The sequence below is a fragment of the Protopterus annectens genome, chromosome 2.part0 (assembly GCF_019279795.1).
Source record: "Protopterus annectens isolate FY-2018-M chromosome 2.part0, PAN1.0, whole genome shotgun sequence".
NCBI lineage: Eukaryota > Metazoa > Chordata > Ceratodontiformes > Protopteridae > Protopterus > Protopterus annectens.
The window spans coordinates 1,832,584,820-1,832,602,946 of record NC_056728.1 but is presented as its reverse complement, the minus strand read 5'-3'; the positions used below and the strand labels follow the sequence as shown (position 1 = coordinate 1,832,602,946).

Genomic DNA, 18,127 nt, shown 5'->3' with positions numbered 1-18,127 from the left:
CTCAAGATTAATTGCTTGCACCTGCAGACAGTGCATCTCCATATAAAAGGAATCAGCACTGCGAGAAAAAAACAAAACAGAAAATAACGCTGCAGATGCACGAAGGCATCTTTGTCAATTTCAGTCAGAGCAAAATGTACAACTGCCTTCAACCTGCAGACTTCTTGACTCCGACTGAGGGTATTTGCTTATGGAAAAAAAAAAAACAAGCTAATACCTTTGCAGATGCAAGAAACTTAGCATTTGTCACAGCTTTCTTCATTCTGTCTTGTTTCTCAAGCCTACTTGCATACAAAAAACACTTTTTGTAGCTTACTTCAAGAGTAATATTATGGACATCCACCTTTGTAAAAATGGGATAAATTATCTTAATTTTATATACAATATAACTCGTGTTCTTTAATACCCTGCCCCAGCAGCCCGAGGTTACTGCATATTAACTTATATTTACTTTTTTCTAGCATTTCTTCTGATGTCACACTCTAAAGCCTATATTTCTTACATTTATAATGGCATAGCGGAGGTTCTTCAGATGTGGCTTCTCTATGTCCAAGTAATCTCCATCCTTCATTCCTTTAAAACTCAATGCTACTAAATTGTTTAACCTCCCATATACTTTGGTTTCCTTTATTTCTTTTATCTACTGCTTTTATTAACTATCTGTGCGCGTTAAGTAACCCACTTCTTTTTCAATACTTTTTAGCATTGCTGGAGCTATTTTAACATAAGTAGCCCCCTGTTTTCTACATCATAACTTTACCTCCATATCAAATGTTTGTATGCTTTCCACTGATCTCATAGGATAATACATTATTGCATCCCTCTGCATATTAACACCCACTACCTCTGACATTTTTCTCCAAACAAGTATACTGCGTGCACTACCTTACTGAGAGTTTTTTTTTTAATTCTCCACTTTCTCACAGGCCAGATGCTCATGTATTATATGTAGTAGTTTATGATTTATTTTTTAATTCAACACTCCCATCATCCTCTGTGTCATTTAAAAATTACCTCCTTCCTGTTTGGCACCATTCTGCCTCTCCTTCCCTTCTGCTAACATCCCACAGTCCAGCCTTAGAATGCTATGCCTCCCATGTATGGCTGACATTTTGTAGACAATGATCTGTACAGTAAATCTGTTTTTATCATCAATGTTTTTCACTGCTTAACTATATCCAATAATTAACCTGCTAATACAATTGTTTTGTGCGTTTACCTCTGCTAGTAACTGATAAAGCTGTTCTACCTTTACTTGTAAGTATTAACCAATGTGTTTACCTTGACTATTTAAATGAACTGTAAATTCTATTAAGGTTAAACTGCTATAACATGCCTCCTTGTGCATGTCGGGTTCCATCTGTGTTTTGTGACAGCACTACAGAATATAAGCTGCGTGGTTCACTGATTGCTTTAAAGGTACAGGTTTCTGGTCTTCCACTCAGTTAAATCTGCCTAGTTTTCTCCCTTCTTTGTCTAGTTCTCATTTTCAAACTCCCCTCTTACTGCAAACAGCGAATGTTCTCTTATACTTATGGAGCCTTTTCTCCCCATAAATGGCTAGAATATTTTTATTCAATGACACGTGATTCTGCTTGCATGCAAACATGTGCTGAATAGCTCATCCCTTCCTCCATTTACATTTTCTGGCCAAAGTGTACTAACTGTATACTTAACTTTACCCTTTAACTAGTTTTTCTCTCTTGGACCAGCCTTAGGACATCTTACTTTTAAAAACTGTTGTTTTAATTGCAATCTGCAGTGTTTCATTAATAAACGTATTTTAATGCCATAATATTTCTGTGCCTCTTCTGTCTAAATTCTAGTTATTTAAAATATTTTGTCTCACCCCTTCTACTTTCTAATTATTTACAAAAGGCATAAGGGCCCTCTACCCTATACGCTCGTCAGTTCCTGCCCACCTACTGAAGTCAGTGACGCAGAGACTTGCACTAAAGCAAGTCCTTTCACCTAGCTCTTTTTGCTGGAGAATTACACCACAAGAGTCTTGTACGTTTACTATTTAAAATAGTTAAATTTGAATATTCTTATGTCTCAATTCAGCAGAATACTGCAGTACTTCACTTTCTGCGATAACAGTGGCAGCACTAGCATATAGTGTTTCTGTTAGGGACAGCATAGCGGAGTTCCTCAGACGTGGCTTTTCCTTAATCACCTCTATGCCTAAGCAATCTCCGTCCTTCATTCCTTTAAAACTATGATATTAAATTGTTTAATCTTCCATATACTTGGGTTTTCTTTATCTTTTTCATTTATTCCTTCTATTAACTATCTGTGTGCGTTACTACTTTTTTGCAATGCTGGAACTATTTTAACACAAGTAGCCCCCTATTTTCTACACTATAACTTTACCTCCATATCAGCTGTTTGTATGCTTTCCACTAATCTTTTAGGATAATACATTACTGCAGCCCACTGCATATTAACACCCATTACCTCTGACATATTTTTCTCCAAACAAGTATACTGCATGAACTACCTTATTGATAGTTTTGTCCATCTCCACTTGCAGTTTCCCACAGGTGAGGTGCTGCCTGCTATGTTAGGTCTCACTCCACTCCCCTACCCTACCCCCAATCCCCACTTGCAGTTTCTCACAGGTGAAGTGCTGTCCGCTATGTTCGGTCTCACTCCGCTCCCCTACCCTAACCCCAATTCCCACACAACCCCACTACTCCTAAATATATAACACTTAATTTCTCCCACTGTTCCTGCACTGATCAACCTCTATCTCGAAAATTACCTCTCTGTCCAGCCTCACCTATTCAATTTCCTCTATTCATATACTGCCTCCATTAATTCCCTCCCTCTACTACTCTCTTGCTGCTACCCACACAGCAGTAAATTAATTTTCATTTGTACTCATCTCTCATTTGTAACCAAACCTCCCCCTACTACTATCTCACCCTGTACTTAAGCTCTTGCTAACCTAACTCTTCATCTCATATCAATCATACTCTCCTTTCCTAGTGTCCCCTAGCTAACCATATCTCTCAATCTTACTCTACATTACTTCTACTAACTTAAATTTCCCACATTCCTTACTTGGCATTGCCAATACCACCACCATTATAGTCTACTGCATTCTAACCTCTGTTTTTCTCTGTCATCCAAATGTCTCACTACAGCTACCTCCTACTACCTTTCCTTAATGCCTCTCAAGTATAAATATACTGTTTCTTTCTCATTTCACCACAATTTTCTGTTACTAAATAATACAGCACTCACTCAACTCTATTTCCTCTCCCTCTAAACCTACATCTGTTACATCCTTCCAATCTTACCCACCAAACAGCTACTCTGATATATCCCCAGCCTATTTAAAATAAGTCCACTACATTTCCCCAAATTGATAATTCTACCATTAAAATACATTACCGTCTACCACAATAATCACCTTAGCAGATAAAAAAGAAACCAATAACCATTCATTTACTATCAGAGATTTTCAAAATTACCCCTATGCGGTGATAACTACCCTAATCCAGAACCCACTTCCACTCTATCTAACCCCCAACTCCTACAAATCCTTAATTATTATTACACTAAACTTCCAAAGTATTCATAACAAAATCACTGACTATCATGCTTGGGTATCCCACAATCAACCAGATATCATGGCTGCTACTGAGACCTGTCTCAAACCTAACATAAAAGACGCTGAAATTTCTCCCTCCAGGCTTCAATGCCATAAGGTCAAATAGACTTCACAAAAAAGGAGGTGGTGTTGTACTCCTTTTCCCTAACACCTACAATATAACCCCATACTCAATTATTCCACAGTTTTCTAATGCCGAAATTCTCATTTCTTTTCTAAAAATAAACATCTAAAGATTATGTATCATATTTCTGCATATACTCCCTGGCAATAAAATACCAATTCTGGATGAGATCCTTGCCTGGATCTCTATTGCACTTAAAAATGAAGCTATCATTCTGGCTGACATCAATATTAAATGGCTAAACTTCTGTTCTAAATTCACATCCTCCAACATCAACCATTCAAATTCACCCAATTCATCACCACTCCAACTAGATTCAACAGGAGCAATTAGGAAGGTTCCATCTTAGACTGGATATTGGTTACTGATCCAAGTAAAATTTCCACAGCTGGTTCTCTTTCATATGCACTTAGTGATCATATCCCCACCTTTATTCATAGAACAGTTCCCTCCTTACAAAGGGATCATCATTATAAACAAATACGGAATCTGACCAACTTCAAATCACAGACATTTATCAATCTACTAAAAAATTTGAACTGGAGCATCCTAAAAATACAACCTCTAGATGACATTGTGAATTATTTTAATGTAACATTTGTAGAAAGGCTAATCAACCTTGCACATCCTCAAGTGAAATGAATCAAAACCAAACATGCTCCATGGTTAACTAAGCCTACAAAAGAACTAATGCTAATTAAGGACAAAGCCTGGAAACGATGGTTAAAATATAACCCCCCTTCAGACCTGTTGAATTTCAAGCAGCTTCGCAACCAGGTTAAAAAAAAAAAGTAACTAAAGAAAAAAAAAATACTATCTAAAACTTCAAATCAATCATAAGCAGAACCCCAGAAAAATGTTGGCATCCATTACTTCACTCCTAAGCCCTAACGTACTAAAAGCAATCCATATCCATATCCCAATAAAACTCCCATCACAAATAGCCAGGCTCTTCAACTCTCACATCAAACATTACTGCCAACTTTCCCCAACCTTACTGCAGCCCAAACTCAAATAGTTCTAATAATATACCATTAAGACAATCCTCTCCCATTCACTCTCCTTCCACTACATCCTCCTTCAATTCTTGTGAGGCAACTACCCATTGCACAACCACCTTCACTCATAAACCCATTCCAACTAATACCATAAAAAGACTACTTCTCAAACTCAAACCTGGCTCCACCGCAGCTGATAACCTGCCCGCAGAATATCTTAAACTAGCAGCCGAAGCCATTGCCTACCCATTAGCATACTTATCAACTGATCCATCTCTTGAATCCTATGTCCCAACACTTTGGAAAAAGGCATTCATTCTACCCCTTCACAAAGGTGGCAACTCTACTGATATCACCAACTTTCATCCCATAGCCATCCTCTCTCCCATTGCCAAGCTCCTTGAAAGATGTATATACATACTTCTAAACTTTCTCCTTAACAACCAAAGTCTATTACATAGTCAGCACAGTTTAAGACCAGGTCATAGTACTTACTGCCTTGACATCTTTCGTGGATATCATCAAAGCTCAAGAAATTCTCTCTTCCCCATTTCTTGACTTATCAAAAGCTCTAGATACAGTATCTCACCCACTACTTATAAATCAACTCTCAAAAATTGGTCTCACCCCCCCCCCTCTTCTCTTAACTGGTTCTCAATTTACTTATCGGTCAAAAAACAGGCAGTTAAATGGCAAAACTTCTCTCTCCGTATCTTCACAACTCTACTGGTGCTCCCCAATGCTCTATATTAGGTCCTCTCCTAGTTAACATCTTTATTAATATCTTCATCTAGTCAGGGCTCTCTCATACAATATGCAGATGATTCTACTATCATTTGTTCCGCTGATTCCATGCCTCATCTTCAACAATTCACTCAACTGGCCCTTACCTCCACTGAGACCTGACTCCATAACAATCAACTGACACTTAATCCACACAAAAACAAACTACTCCTTTTTACCCAAAAGAAAAAAACCCTGTTAAACAAAACCCAGTTCACCATATAGTCTCAAAAACAACACAATAATCAGAGTTGTTGCTTACTCCAAACTACTAGAAGCAATAAATGAACATCTAAAATCTGACCTGCACATACAACATAATATTAACAAAACACACCAGAAACTAGGCATTCTCCATCAGCACAAACACTTTCTTAACTCATTCATTAAACAAACCCTTGATACCACTTACTTCCCTCTCTCATCTATGGTGCCTCATTACTGCCTAACATAAAATCCTCCATAAAAACTAAGCTTGAAACATGCTACAACAAAACTGCCAAGTTTGCTACAAATACTAATTATTCTGCCCACCACTGTACCGCTCTACACTCCCTCAACTGGCTTGAATTCTCACGATCTTACCTACCTGCAATTGACCAGTGTGCATAAATTAATCTACAAACCTTTACTCTGTCCTGTCAGTTCATTTTTTAGCAACTAGCTACCCCAAAAGCTCTCTCAGATCTGAAAATCAACACCTTTTGCTGGTCCACAAGCCTATGTTACCTGCCGATCAGCTTCTATACTCCTGTACTGTAGCCAGAGCCTGGAATGTCCTTCCAATAACAATAAGAACTAATCAATTCCTAGCATATTTCAAAACTTCTTTACAAGAGTCTCTTTGTCGTGGAACTGCACATGCACGAAGCCTCCACCCCTTAAATCCTGACTCCCTCTATGTCTTGCATATATTCTAATAGCCGTCCACTTATCTACCATATTATTTTTCTTTAATTTTCTTCTACACCAAATTAACACTGTTCTACAAAATGTTCTATTATAACCTATCTGTTCTTCTGGCAAAAGTTTTACATAATGCCAGCCTTTTTTAATATATTTCTTGTTTCACTCTAACTTAAGTTTGTAATAACTGTAACTAATTGACAATTTTGTTCTACATTTGTGTTATCTATTTGTTAAATAACTGTCTATGCTAATGTGGAGCTTTTCTCCCAAGCCTCCACTGAAAAGGATCTCCAATAGGCCCAAGTGGACTATTCTGGTAAAAAATGCCAATCAATAAATAAATGAAGTACTTGTTTAATACCTTTAAAGGAAAATGCCACCTTCTACAGTTTAACTCAACTCTTAGGTTGCTTTTCTCCCTACAATACGTTCCCAGTACTGTGTAGGCACATGAAACCTGCTTGTACTTTATAAAATTTTTATTTCCTCATTTTGATATTAAAGGAAGGGAAAAAACATCCACTTTTTTTAAGCTTAACTTCTCACATGAGTTGCAGAAGAATTTGCACATACTTGCATGACATACCACAGACACAGAGAAATGTGTGGTCAGGAGGTCAGCCTGCTGTAAACAAGACACAGATGTGTGAAGCTGTTTTCCATCGTCTTTACTGCAGAGAGGAGGAGAACTTAACACTGATTCACAGCTGCTTACAATGTAGTCATGCCTTTCATAGCAAAACAGAGCAATTAGATCAATCAATGGTTCAAAGGCAGTTGTCACTTCTTTTTGACAAATTTACATATGCATCACAGTAATGAAATACTAAGCTTTAAACTTTAAATGTTCGCTGTTTATACTACTATACATTTTAAGATGACTTGAATGTGGTATCAAAGATGTCTGTGACATTTACAGAAAAGTCCGAAAATCTTTTTTTTTGTACAGTATCAGCACATTTACCAAAGTGTAGGAGGAGGGGCTGTCAATTCATCTTGGACTACAAAAAAATGCTTTGAACAAAGGCCTGCAGTTTAGCAACTGTTTTGGTTGCAGCTGCATAATTCCTTAGTATACTGTAAAATAAGCCCGGAGACAAACACAAATGAGGACCATTCAAGAAATAAATACAACAGTCCTGTTACAGAAGCTATATAAGGCAAAAGTGACCGACACTAATCTCATTATATGTCAATGGAATGGGAATACACCACTACTTCCTTATATCTAACATGACTCATATAAAGCAGACTTGAAATGGATCATGGGAAAGAGAAAAGCTTGAAGAAAAATAAGACCATATTGGTATGTCAAGTCCCACTGATAGTCATTTTGCAGGAAATATATTAAAATTCTACAAGGAGCTGTTAGAGTGATTTTTAAAGGTTAAAATAACTCAGAAGACAGAGCTAGAGTGAAAAAATAGATTTTTTTAGTTATACGGTAGAGTTTTCCTTTAACACATGCGACAGTCACTGAAGACTCCCCCTAAATTTAAAATACCCCTGACCACACACTATACAAAACTGCCTTATTATATAACATGCAGTCTACATAATAGAATATTTTATACAAATATTATGAACAAAAATTGCTTTAAAGTTGCTCTTTTTTTCCTTTTAGTGTCATCTTAAACACTGATGACAAAGTGGGGTATATGCTTTACAATTTAACAAAGTCAACAAAAATCCAGTCTTTCTCATCCAATTTTTCTTGCAAAGCCACATTCTACAAATGTGATTGTGATTTGTGGTCTCCCATTTATTCATTTACTTCAGTGATGCTGGTTGTCTTCTTGTTCATCTCCTGCTCTCCACACCACACTCTGATTCAAGTCCAAGGTACTCCTGTTTCTTCTAGTCAATTCATATGCTTTCTTCCAGTCCCTCAAGCATTTTCATTTGGAAGACTGGAAAAGGGTTCACTAGGAAAGACCTTCTAAGAGCTCTACTATTAGAAGAATGAGAAAGCAGCATCTCCTCCTGTTTGCTGGCTCAATTTTTGTTGGATAAACTTACTTTCTCTTTAGTCTGTTCTCTAACCAAAACATATCAAAAAGCACAAACCAGGAAACAGCAAAAAATGAGTTAACCAACTCCAAGACAGCAGCAATAATCCAAGTAAAAGAATTAATTTAGCGTTCGTCTTTTTTGTACACAGACTTCTTCAGAATGAATTAAAAACTTAGGTGTCATATAAATACACAACTCAAAGTCATAATTAGTTAACACACAAAAGTCACCACCCCTGCTACAAAGTTTTAAAACTAGGTTAACTATTAACTTGCTGGCAATAAAAATACATATATATATATATATATATATATACATATATATATATATATATATATATATATATATATACATAAAACAGTTCCATGACTATTGTATTAAATACATTGATTTAAGTTTTAAAAAGGGGGGGGGAGTGTTATTTTATCATTCAAACTAGGAAAAATTGTAGAATTTAACCTGACCTACCATTTCATCTCAATAAATTCCAAGTATTAATCTATTGGGCCCTCTCTTTGTCCCAGATCTACATGATCTATAACAGAAAACTTGAAAAAATGGTCAGGAAATTCTTGTATATGCCTATATAAAGCATTTACATTTTTGTTGGCTATGTTGCAACAATGTTGATAAATTCTCTGTTTGATGGCCCTCTTGGTTTTCCCGACATAGAAGCCATCACAGGCCTGGCACAACCCAAGATATACTAGCCCTTTAGAGTAACAATAATATTTTTTTCTTTGGTCTAATTTTTCCAAAGTTCCTAATAGTGACACCTTCTGTGTCCAACATGTGTCTGCATTGGGGGCATCTACCACATTTGTAACTACCTCCAGTCTCATTCAGGGAGTTTGTCCTTTCCAATAATCCCTTAAAAGACACCTCTTTCTTATAAACCATCTTCGGTGTCGTACCTAAGGTAGTAGCCTCCCCTGGGTTCAGAATAAAAATGTCCCAGTGCCTATGAATAATGTCTCTAATGTCATAGAAGTTGGTGTTGTATGGCAATAACATCACTCCTTCCAAACCCAGATTCAGTCATATTGTCCTTTCCTTCCAATAAGTTGAGGTCAATACTCAACAAGCTGTGGTACACACCCTCTCTTCTTTTGAACTTTACTTCATTCATGATGTTCTTAATAAATACTTCAGGGTAATCTCTCTGAACCAACATACCCTGCAGCACTGTACATTTGCTTAAAAAGTCATCCCAGCCAGATATCATCATAGCCAATCTAACGTATTGACCCTTTACCAGTGCTTTCTTCTGGTGGATGGGGGGCCAGCTGCTGAAATGCAGCAAAGAGCTGGAATAAGTAGGTTTTCTATATAAAAAGGATGAAAAAAGTTTATAATCATAGTCCTTTTTAATTGTAACATCTAAGTAATTCAATCTATCCTTGTCAGCTACCATGGTGAATTTCAAAAAGGCGGTTGTGTTGTTTATGTATTCAAAAAACTCTTCCAATTTTTCCACCCCATCCTTCCAGAATAATACAATATCAGCCAAATAGCATCTGTACAGTGCACAGGATTCTCTGTAAATGGAACCAAAGATATAAAGATTCTCCCATTGGGACAACACTATATTTGCAAATACTGGGGCACAGTAGGCCTCATTGCCAGACCTTGTGTTTGCCTAAAAAGTTGCCCCTCAAAGACCAAAAAATTATTTTCTAACACCATTTCCATGCATGTTCTTAAAGTACCTGTGGTATTGTAATCAAAATTAGTGTTAGTGACCAAATAGTCAGAGTAACACTCTAAACCCTGTTCGTGTGATATAACAAAGAATAAGTCACATATGTCAATAGTGACCATCAATAACCAATCATCAAAGTTCCTGCTTTATTTTAGACAAAAAGTCCCAGGAATCTCTAAATAAGTAGGGCCTTGTATCCAGTCATGCTTCACTTTGGAATCAATAAACTTTGCTATACAGAAGGTCTTCGATGCCTTGGCATCAACTATTGGACGTAGTGGGGGTCTGGTAATGTTTCTGTGAATTTTAGGGATCCCGAAAATCGTAGGGATCCGTAGGTGTGCAGTGTACAAAAAGGTAGGTTCCTCTATCGTGATTTGTCCATTTAATAACAGGTTTTTCAATCCCAGATCAATATTCTGGTAAGCTAAATTCAATTCATTATGAGAAACCTCTACATATGTATCACTGTACAAAATCTCCAACATTTTGTTGATATAATCATTCACATCCATAACTACCAGGCTCCCACCCTTGTCGGGTTTCATCACCCTAATCTGTTTATTAGTAATAATTTGCTGTAATTGCTTATTCTCATCCACTGTTAGGTTCTGTACTTTAAATTCACTGGGATACTTGTTTAATTTCCTGATGTCTCAAAAAGATGCACCATAGCATGTGCAGGGGGTATAAAGGTACTAGGTCTTTTTATGATCCCTAATTGTAAAGGTGTCATTGTCCTTGAAATACAAGGTTCAATTTCCTACAATAAACTTTGAGCTGTATAAGCGTTTCAACATTTGCCTTTTTTGTTGGAACAAAATTGAGTCCTTTTTCAAATAAGTCAGCCCATTCCGTTCCAATATTAGTCTGACCCAAATTGTAAATTTTACAGTCATTTGACCTGTTTGAAATGATGTTGCAAAGCTCCCATCCACATTATGTTCATTAGGGGTCAGTTCTTCCTGTAAAAGGAGTTGCTCTGATTCCTTCTCCCCCTCCCCCTTGTGGAGTTCTGATACTGGTAAAAATTCTACCTTGACCCATCCTGGCCTTGCCCTCTCTGATTCATTATTCTCTGACAGCGTCTCGGTGGAGGGTTCTCTAAAGGGTCATCCTCATAATTACTATCAAAATTTGTTTCAACATCATTATTTGCCATGTCTTCACTCCCTACTTCTGTCCAATAATTACTCTGTTGACTCAAAGGTGGATCCGGGTAGGCTTTCCCCCTTTCATAATCTGCTTTGTCACGTGTACGTTTTTTTGTCCTTCCTACCATTTAATTCCACAATAGTTTTTTCCACATCCTTAATAACATTGCTGTACTCATTCAATTTATGAACAAACAAATCCATTTTTATACTACTGTCTAGTTTACAAATATCATTATTTAAAACAGCCATTTTCTTGACATTATCCATTATTGAATGTCTGAATAACTCACATCCTTGCTTATTAAATAAAGCAAGTAAGTCCTGATGTAATAAGGAGTCCTTAATCAAGCCGGTGGAGTACTTCCACATCCGTAGCCCCTTAGGAACATGTTCATGCCTTAGGTATTTGCTTAAATAACAGTTTTCCAACTGTAGTTTCTTGTATTGAAGTGTAAGTTGCCTAAAATGCTTAATTTGAGAATCCGAAGTGGCACTGCTGACAGTATTTCCCACATTCACCGCTTCATTTCCCCCAGATGATGTTCTGTTCAAAACATTCACTAATAGAAAACGCCGAGCCATTACTGTTGTTGTTGCTGGTGTTACCTCGCTGATTATGCAACATACCATTAGCTCCAGAGTTAAAAGAGACAGCAACTTCAGGTTCACTCAGTCCATGAACATTGCCAGAACCATTTGTCTGTGCAGATGTAATAAATGAGGCGTTCGAGCCTTGAGAAAGGCTACTTGGACCAGCCTCACTAGTCTTGTCATTGTTACCGCTGATAAAGTTGTCAACCTTACTGTTTAAAAGTGCAATAGCAGTTGAAAGTGAAGAGATGGATTGTACTAACTGCTGCATATCCACACACTGCATGTCAGGTAATCGTTCTCCTCCTTCCATTTTTCAGACCAAAAACACCAAAACGCACAAACCAGGAAACAACAAAAAATGAGTGAACCAACTCCAAGACAGCAGCAATAATCCAAGTAAAAGAATGTATTTAGCGCTTTTGGCTTTCTTGTACACAGACTTCTTCAGAATGAATTAAAAACTTAGGTGTCATATAAATACACAACTCAAAGTCATAATTAGTTAACAAAAGTCCCCACCCCTGCTACAAAGTTTTAAAACTAGGTTAACTATTAACCTACTGGCAATAAAAAGCACAGTAACCTTATATACATATATATTTATAAGACAGTTCCATGACTTATTAAATTATTTAGATGTTACAATTAAAAAGGGCTACGACCATAAACTTTTTTCATCCTTGTTACATAGAAAACCTACTTATTCCAACTCTCTGCTGCATTTCAGCAGCTGGCACCCCATCCACCAGAAGAAAGCACTGGTAAAGGGTCAATACGTTAAATTGGCTAGGATTATATCCAGCTGGGATGGCTTTTTAAGCGAATGTACAGTACTGCAGGGTATGTTGATTCAGACAGGTTATCCTGAAGTATTTAAGAACATTATGGATGAAGCAAAGTTCAAGAGAAGGGAGGGTGTGTACCACAGCTTGAGTATTGACCTCAACTTATTGGAAGGAAGGGATAATATGACTGAACCTGGGTTTAGAAGAGTGATGGTATTACCAAACAACACAGACTTCTATGACATTAGAGACATCATTCATAAGCACTGGGACATTTTTAGTCTGGACCCAGGGTCAGCTACTACCTTAGGTACGACACTGAAGATCGTTTATAAGAAAGAGGTGTCTTTTAAGGGATTATTGGAAAGGACAAACTCCCTGAATGAGACTGGAGGTAGTTACAAATGTGGTAAATACCCCCAATGCAGACACGTTGGACACAAAAGGTGTCACTATTAGGAACTTTGGAAAAATTAGACCAAAGAAAAAATATTATTGTTACTCTAAAGGGGTAGTATATCTTGGGTTGTGCCAGGCCTGTGATGGCTTCTATGTCAGGAAAACCTAGAGGGCCATCAAACAGAGAATTTATCAACATTGTTACGAGATAGCCAACAAAAATGTAAATAATGCTTTATATAGGCATATACGAGAATTTCCTGACCATTTTTCAAGTTTTCTGTTATAGATCATGTAGATCTGGGACAAAGAGAGAGAGGGCCCAATAGATGAATACTTGGAATTTATTGATATGAAATGGCAGGCAAGGTTAAATTCTACAATTTTTCCTGGTTTGAATGATAAAATAACACTTTCCCCCTTTTTAAAACTTAAATCTATGTATTTAATATAATAGTCATGGAACTATTTTATATATATATATATATATATATATATATATATATATATATATATATATATATATATATATATATATATGTATATGGTTACTGTGCTTTTTATTGCCAGCAGGTTAATAGTTAACCTAGTTTTTAAATTTTGTAGCAGGGGTGGGGACTTGTGTGTCAACTAATTATGACTTTGAGTTGTGTATTTATATGATGTCACCTACATTTTTAATTCATTCTGAAAAAGTCTGTGTACAAGAAAGACAAAAGCGCTAAATAAATTATTTTACTTGGATTATTGCTGCTGTCTTGGAGTTGGATCACCCAAAAAATATATTTGATCTTCTAGGAAAAAAATATACTGAAGACAGCTGGATACAGCAGCCTATCTAAATTCCCTGACTGCTGGGATAAATGTGTTTCTCTTCTGTCTAGTATTCAGTAAATAATAATTTTCCACAAACACTTTGCTGTCTCCAATTTTTAATATTTTTCCATTCTGCCACAGTTTTGTCGGGTCAACTCTTTCTGATGTTACAATTTCATCTTTGCTAATACAGGTTTTTGCTGCTTTCTCATGGCCAGGTTTGGAGCATACACTGTACAAAATCTCCATCAGTATAATCACAACTGCCTTTTTTTGTTTTCATAAAATTAACGTAGTCTGCTCCTTCCAGTTTCTCTGGCACAACAAAAAATCTCATGTTTTCTGTGCATGCTCTGCCTTCTAACTAGCATTTTTTTAAATGGCTCTTCTTGAGAAGTCTTACACTCAGCCAGCCCTTTCTTTATTACTACCTCTGATTTTTGCAGTTTTATAACTTCATCTGAATTAGCTAGTCAAAGTTTCATTTTTTCCAGCCTTTCTGATATGACTTGATATATTTATTCAGTGTTTAATTTATTTTAATCACCTCTGAATACTTTGTTTTCCTCTAAATTACTGGAAGGCATCTTTTGTAACAAAGCTGAAGCCTGAACTGTTTTTTGATGAACAGCTGCATAATTATTCTCATGCCAGTGTTTCTTCTTTGCTTTTTCTGGTTGGTTTTCTTTCAGGTTCTCTAAATTTCTTGTTTGCTGGCACCCAGTACTTCCTAACCAGTACCTACATTTTACCCAAGCTTTGGCTCTTATTTCTCCGTTTCTGTTTTCACATTGGGAGTGCTGAAATTAAGCTGTTGATCAATGTGCAGCCATCTTGGAAGTCAAGGAGAAGGTTCTTGAACAAGTTCAAGGTACCCTGACAGTTGACAATCTGTATATATAACGTAGTTGACTAAATATGGAAACATGTGGATGCTTTGAAGTCAAAGTATGCTATTACTGGGTCCATATACTTTGTAAAAGCCTGTGGAGAGGACAATAACCCAAAAGATAAAATAGAAAAATGATAGTGAGATCAAAACGCAGAGAATCTTAAATGCCTACATTGTCTGAAGATTGGAATTCAGTGATGGGCATCCTTCAGGTCCAGAGTTATCATGTAACAGATAAGAAATAAAGGTAAACAAGGTTTGAAGAGAGCATCTTGAAAGCTGGTACCTTTACATACAGGTTGGCCCTGTATTAGCCTCCATGTCCACTATTTGGCTCTCTGCTCTGGAGGCACTCTATGATCTGTATGACAACATACTGTCAAAACTGGGAGAAACAAGGCAGATTGGTTTGCTGGATGAGACTGAATCTCCTGGAAAGGAGAATGGGACTCCTAATGTTACCAGTACCCTTGTTAGACTACTCTTGTGCACCAATTGTCTGTGACTATTAACTCTAGAGTGGAAACTGAAGGCCTATACTGGTAGAAGACATTAAAGGACTGCCAGGGTAGGAAGGGGTGGGAGAGGTGGCACATAGTCATTTAACCTTTTTGGGCTGCCCCTGATTCTGGGAAACTCCCATTTCTTGACAGACTTTCAATCCCATTATCTAATGAAGTTCCTTTTATTTTTTCCTTGCTGAGGTTTTTTTTTTTTTAAACAAAGAAACTGGAATTGAACACCATGTTCTTCTTAAATGTGGCAAAAGGAGGCTGAAGAAATTGAGCAACTCCCAAATCACTTTCCCTGTCTCAAACTTTTTTTTTTTGCACATTTTTGCCAAAGAAGGGACACGTGATCATGTAAATTTTGAGAATGCAACCAGGCAGACCTACTCATAACAGAACTCATAGCTGCAGCCCTAGACAAAGCATTAGCACCAAGCACCAAATGCAGCCCCTACAAACACTTCTTAACAGGAATCAAATCCAGTACAAAATACCAACAGTTGCTATAAACACTACACTGACCAAAGACAAGAGGCCCTTGTCAGAGAGAAAAAAAACAATTCCTGTGATAAGAAATTACAGTTTCATCAGAAACTTAGGTTTTCACAGAAAAATGAATAACTGGAAGGTATTTTTGCCCATGAAGGGTATTTATCTGCCCAACTAGAAAGATCTCTAGTCAACTGTCAGTTCTATCTAGCCTACAGTGTGTACGGACTTCAGTGGCAAGAAAGCTCTGAACCTTTTGGCTCCGTAGCCACTCCTTTTATACAGCTCTCTTTGAACCTCCCTATGGTCAAGGCTCATGGAAGGTGCCCATAATCTTTGAGAAGTTGGCTGGTGGTCATATCCTGGGCAGGATATAACCCACTTAGGTTACGCTACTGCAACTGTGATTGTAACGTTTCTTCATATATCATGTTTCTGTAAATACCTCAGACAGTATTCACTTGGAAGTATCGTGGAACAGCACCTCACATGGTTAGTCAACATACAGGTCATAAGTGGCTCCTAACTATACTGGGTACTTGGTACAATAAACTTTCCTGCAATATTACGAATAAATGATATATATTAATAACTCTGTTAACACAAACCAGGAGTTTATTGGGATTTTACAGTACCAAATGAAAGCATATACAACAACAGATAACGTGTACATCGATAGTTTGCTTATAAGTTGCAGAACTTTGCAGATATTTATTTGCCCACTAAATATGTAAATCCACACACAAATCATAATGCAAATATCTAAAGAATGGACAGACTCCTACAAAACTAATTTGCAGCAAAATGAAACATCTCCAAGAACAAAAGTCACTGACAGCTGAGGCCCATCTATTATGAATAGAAAGACTTACAATTGTAAGTGCAATTACAATAACAGCTTATGGATTATCCAATAACCTGTTCAAATGCAAAAACATCATTATGTCTGGCTGACATATTAATATAGTCACTGTAAAGAGCAGTGTGTGCTGAGTAATGTTTGCAAAGTTTGTGTTTTAACGTTTTATGTAACTTTTACAGTTTTCCAGATATGTACATTTGTTTTCTGGCAGGCGCAAAACTATATTCTTAGTAACTTGACTCAAGAAAATGTTGTTCAGCCATGACCTCTACAGGTGTCAGGAGATGTTAAATTCAGAGACTAAGTGTTAAGGAGTTAAAATTTAAAAATTGTGCTTGTGTTATTAAAACCAATGGTGCATGCATACATTTTTGCCAGTCAGTGTCAGACGGAATTATGCTTAAGCATAGTCTCTGCTACTTCAAATAAAATTTCCTGACTCACATTTAAGGAGCATTACAGCAGAATAAAACAGCACTTCTGCAGGCACTGTAAGAATCCTTTATACAATGCAAACTAAAATAAAATCTCATCAAAAATACAAAAAAAAAAAAAATACAAAGTGCGCCACTTTTTTTTTTTTTTTAACACACTTTTCTCGTATTGTTTTTATCATTTATATTCCATCTACAACCCCCTCCCCCCAGGCCTAGACACTGCCCTCCCTAACAAAGGGAAAAAAAAACTTTTTTTCCAATCCCTGTTGTGGAATCCACTGCCAACTAGATGTTCTGAAAAATGCAACTCCTCAATTTCTTCTTATTCTACTCCATTTCACATACAACTTCAGTACAGGGAATCAAATAAAAACCAAAGGGCATGGATGTAATTTCAAAGCGATAATTGGTTTTACAAATGCATACAAACATGTCTGCAATAAAAGGTGTTTGTAACTCAGAAAATGCCCCTTGGCTACACCAGAACCTGTTCCAGTACAGCAACTCAAAACTATTAAATGCACTCTTAAAACAAGAATCAATTATTTATTTCTGTATGTCCTAGGTATACGCAGTCTAAAAATAGGTGAATTACAAGACTGCTGATCAAAATACTGCTGACGATGCTTTTCAGAAGCTACTTCCTTCCGTAAACTCACCTCTTACTCAGCATAAACATAATGCTCAGTCCACAAAGTAACAGCAGAATTTCAAAGTGCAGATTTTGTATTTACAGCTATTTTACAATAGTTCAGAGCTATAGTGATTCATGGTGTTTTTCACCCCTGCATATGGTAAGACTGCACTGTGCTCAGCTTTTAAGGGCTGTAGGTATTCCTGAAATCATGCTGCCTACAAGTGCAGTAAGATTTGGTTGATGGCACATAAAGATGATCAAAAGACATGTCATTGGAAGGCAGTATTTGGAAAGAAGCGAATAGTGAATATCAAAATACTGCAGACATCTTGTAATACTTCCCATTTTGTGTCTGAGTGAACCTGCAGTACCTGCACTTTTCTGTGCTGGGCTTCCATGTGA

At 36.9% G+C, this 18,127-nt stretch overlaps 1 protein-coding gene across 1 annotated transcript in view; it reads right to left on the bottom strand.

Moving 5' to 3' along the window:
• ZBTB17 (zinc finger and BTB domain containing 17) overlaps positions 1-18,127 on the bottom strand; it is a gene marked incomplete in the record, with an annotated part of 1,293,515 nt that overhangs the window by 351,562 nt on the left and 923,826 nt on the right.